The following is a 5,193-nucleotide window of genomic DNA, read 5'->3' on the forward strand; positions in this document are numbered from 1 at the left end:
TTTGGTCCAAGGAAACAGGGCAGAAACGGGTGGGCTTCTAGGACTGAAAAGTGCGTTGCAAGTGCACCCTACCAGCCCATGTAGGGACATTTGACAAAACCTACACGGATAATCCATCCACGACCCCAGGTGTCCACGAGAATACGGCCGGGATCGACACGAAATCAAACAAAACCCGGTCTATTTGTACGTCGGGATCACGAGATATTCAAGTACTAAAAAAAAAGGATCACGAGAGATTCCATCAGCAAGTTCCAAACATACAGCCGCACCCGCCAGGCAGTTTCGGCGTGTTACCTCTCTCGCGCGCGCCATGGTGGAACCGTGCTCGGTGCTCCCCGACGATGTCATCGAGGACATCTTGGCGCGGCTACCAGCCAAGACCTTCTACAGGTGCCGCTGGCTCTCTCGCACTTTTGATTGTTGTTGAAGTGGGGTTCTCCTTTAGCCTTCTTGTTCCTTTGATATACTATTTATGCCTCATTGTCTAATACCTGAGATTATCCTTATAAACATATTAGGTCAAATACTCTAGCGCGGTGTCATTGTTACCAAAATAATGGATAAGGGTAAAATACCCTTACAGAGCCGCTCTTGAAAGTCTGGTTGACGAGGTAGTTAGAGTACCCACTATCATTCGTTAACAACAACAAACCCCTCTCAAAATAATTTTACTCCTGTTTTACAAATGAAAAGCTCTAGCACATGTTAATCCCTGCTTCCCTCTGCGAAGGGTCAATCGTTTACTTTTACATTGAGTCTCCATCCTTTCTTTGAGCACCTTCTTGAGAGCACAACTGTCATTCTTAGTATAATATGCTTGTCCCAAAATGTGATTAACTGTGGTATAACTTTGATGCTTTTATCTTTGATAATCTCTACTTCCAGTCCTCCCATGAACTTCAAAGGTGCCCGAGCATTTATGTTTTGCTGTACAAATACGGGCAAGCGAGATACCACTTTATCATACCCTTTTATGAACATTGCAATCTTGCTGATAGACATGATTCATAATGCTTATTATTAATTTGTTGGTGCTTTTTCAGTGATTGACATAGCTATTAGATGATTTTATTTGCATGTACCTTATTATGAATTGCCTAAGTACTTATCCATATCATGAGAATATTTACATCATATGAGCAAATGTGTTCGTGAAAGTTCTTTTATCGCACTCAGTTGTTAACTGAATTGCTTGAGGACAAGCAATAAGCTAAGCTTGGGGGAGTTGATACGTCCAAAACGTATCTACTTTCCCGAACACTTTTGCTATTGTTTTGCCTCTAATTTGTGTATTTTGGATACAACTAACACGGACTAACGTCTGTTTTCAGCAGAACTGCCACTGGTGTCTCGTTTTTGTGCAGAAATTCAACTTTCAGGAAAATCCCCGGAATTAATGCCCAAGGGCTTATTTTTCCAGAAGATTCACGGAGCCAGAAGGGCAAGCCAGGGGGGCCCACGACCCCCACACCATGGGCCGGCGTGGCCTAGGAGGGGGGCGCGCCGCCCTATGGTGAGGCCGCCTCGGCCAGCCTCTGACGCCCCCCTTTGGACTACTTAACGTCTTCGACCTAAAAACGCACGGGGGGTTAGACGAAATCGCCAGAAGACATCCGAACACCGCCGCCATCGCGAAACTCCGTCTCGGGACCGGAAACTCCGTTCTGGCACTCCGCCGGGACGGGGAATTGGAGGAGATCATCGCCATCATCACCACCGACGCCTCTCCATCGACCAGCCATGTTTCCCCCATCCATGTGTGAGTAATTCCCCCGCTGTAGGCTGAAGGGGATGGTAGGGATTGGATGAGATTGGTCATGTAATAACATAAGATTGTTAGGGCATAGTGCCTAGTATCCGTGATTGGTACTTTTATGATATTGTTGCAACTTGTTATGCTTAATGCTTGTCACTAGGGCCCGAGTGCCATGATCTCAGATCTGAACATGTTATCAATTCATGATGATATTCATTGTTTTATGATCTTACCCGCAAGTTGTATACACGTATTGTTGTCCGGAACCCGAGGCCCCAAAGTGACGAAATTGGGACAACCGAAGGGGAAGGCGGTGATATGAGGATCACATGTGTTCACGGAGTGTTAATGCTTTGCTCCGGTGCTCTATTAAAAGGAGTACCTTAATTTCCAGTAGATTCCCTAGAGGCCCGGCTGCCACCGGCTGGTAGGACAAAAGATGTTGTGCAAGTTTCTCATTGCGAGCACGTACGACTAAATATGGAACACATGCCTATTGATTGATTAGTATTTGTATACCGTTTTATTATTATCTGCAAATGCCCTACCTTGATTATTACATGAGTTTCTCTCATCCATGCAACACCCGTTCATCCATCCATGTGCCTACAGTATTTTAATCCTGCTGTTTACTATAATCACTACTGCTGTCTTTGTTACACTGCTGCTGATATTTCACTACTGCTACTGCTATAAAACTGTTACTCGATAAACTCTTGCGAGCAAGTCTGTTTCCAAGTGCAGCTGAATTGACAACTCCGCTGTTAAGTCTTACAAATATTCTTTGGCTCCCCTTGTGTCGAATCAATAAATTGGGTTTTACTTCCCTCGAAGACTGTTGCGATCCCCTATACTTGTGGGTCATCAGAACACTGGCTTTCCTAGACTTATTAGAATGTGAAACAATATTAGAAGCATCTTCACAGAAAATGATGTGACCATCTTCTACATTTTCAGTCACAAGATCTTTAACTATTGCAATCGCAGATTCAACATTTATTTTCTCCTTAGGTTCTATAGGTTTCTTTGCACTTTTATTAACCACACTAGTTATAACAGAATACTCCTTCATCTTAGCAGGGAAAGGAGTTTTTTCAATATAAACTTCAGGAAGAATATGATCAACAGTTTTAGTTTCAACACATTTACCTATAGGTGAATCAGTTTTATCTTTGTAAGGTTCATGATACTTACTAAAATCCGCCGGGGAAATTCCCTCCCGAAGGGGGAAATCCCAACTGCATGGCGGTCCTCCCACAGAGCCCGACCATGACCCATTGCGAAACCACGCCGCTAGGGCTCGGCTATGACACACACGCCAAGAAGCATAAAGTTGTATGCATACGCAATCATTTTAACAATGCCAAGAAGATCTTTGGATTTAATGCTTACGAGGTATATGTGATCAACTCCACCACAAAGGACTGGCGGCCGGTGGAGAGTAAAGAGAAACAAAGGGGTTGGGTAAAGCACAACCAGGAAAGCGTCTTTGTCCAAAAGCGCGTGCACTGGATGGCTGAACGAGCTGTTAGCCTCTTTTATAATGAGACATTTATCTTCTCCTTCTCTCTCGACAACGAGACGTCAAGAACCATACCTTTGCCGCCACTAGAGATGGGGAGAAAGTGTCATAGTCAACATTTGAGAAAGCTTGGCGGACGCCTATGCCTCTTCCGTGGAGAAATGTACAGTGATGCAGTGTTGGTGGCACATAGTATCTGGCTATTGCGTGAGCACGATACATGCAGTTGGGATTTGCATTGTCGGATCGATTTGGACATGCTTCATGCATTCCAACCCCTCGGTCCGACTACTTGACATTGTTGATGATGGTCGGAGCATCATTCTTTTACGACCACGCATCCGAACCTTATCGACACCAAGCTTCATGTTGTGTTCATATGACCTCGTGACCAAGGACATGGAGAAGATCATCGATGGCAGTGACTTTGTACCTAACACTGATATAGTATTAAGGCATGCTGCACTATACGAGGAAAGCATCGCATCACCCGGTCAACCTCTAAGTATGATGTAGCTCTTTTGCATCGAAACAACAGAGCTACATTGTCTACACCTCATGTTTTCAATTTTACTCAACATACATGTTTTTTACATATTGCTTACATGAAGTTTTCAAGATATTTTTCTACTTTATGAAGTGGAGAAAACCAAGATGAGGCTGATTTTTGTTTTGCCTCACTGTTGTTGTTGAAACCGTGGTTGATCTCTATCCCATCGATCTGGTGAAATAGTCTAGGACGTTGCCCTTCTGTTTGAACCCCGCTAAAACTTTCACAAAAAACTGCAACGGTTAAAAAGGACTTAATTTTTGTGTTTGCCTTGAATGTTACGAAATGTTTTCTTACAAAAATAAGAGTCTGATAGGAAGCACAATTGGGAACCACAGGCAACTGAGTTTGGTTGGAGAAAAAAGAACGAATTGCATTCTTGTACTATCGCTCCATGTATTTTGATTATTACGTTTAATTACCAAAATCAAATAGAATATATTCTTTTAATGTTGGATGGACTGTAGAAAGATTCAGTTACTGTTGCTTGAGTTATGAGACGGGAAAAAAATCACACTTCCTATTTATTTCAAGATATGTTCATGAAAGCTCCAAAATTTGTTGTGCAATTTGAATTAAGAAAATGTAAAAAATATAAGCTACTAAGTTCAGTTTTTTCATTCCCTTGGTAGATAGGTCCGGGCTTTCATTCTCCACATGATTTCCCAAACTTTGATGCCAAAGTGTTTGGAACTAAACTGTACATAGTGCCAGTGATGTATGGATGTAGCAGAGCAAAAAATGTCTGCAAACTCTGAAGCAACCTACTCTTCACATTAGCTTACCAAGATAGAATCAATACAGCAACAACTGGCTTCGAAACGGACAACGCTGTGTGGCCTTGGGCTCATCAGTACGGCATATGGCTGTTGTGCAGGAGCGATACATGTATACCACTGTCGAATTGGTGTGGACACAATGCCGCCGAAGGTTAACAGATATTGAGTCTCGTCAGCATCGTTGACTATGGTTGTCACATCACTTTTGGCCGTCCATTGGCGGTCCCCAACTAACACTAGTAGAAATTTTCGTCCAAACCCAGTCTGGAACTGGGACAAATAGGTCGATCACATGGCCCCGAAATCAGAGAGAAGCTACGGGGTCTTTTGCCGCGGTTCTTTAAGGTCTTTTTCACGGTTTTAAGGCTCCAGCCGGGACAAAAGGGTCGAGGCCTTTTGCGGCCTGCTGGTAGCCCTTTTTTCCCGGCTGGAGACACGAGCCGGGACATAAAGTCCAACCCTTCGTTCCCGCGCGGAACCCGATCGGTCCTCACCATTACTGCTACAGAATCCGGGTCGCCAAAATCTGAGCCGCCGGCGCGGCCAGCCACGGGAATTGATCACCGGTGGCTGGCCCATGTTA

Source organism: Lolium rigidum, chromosome 1 (genome assembly GCF_022539505.1).
Source record: "Lolium rigidum isolate FL_2022 chromosome 1, APGP_CSIRO_Lrig_0.1, whole genome shotgun sequence".
Lineage (NCBI taxonomy): Eukaryota > Viridiplantae > Streptophyta > Magnoliopsida > Poales > Poaceae > Lolium > Lolium rigidum.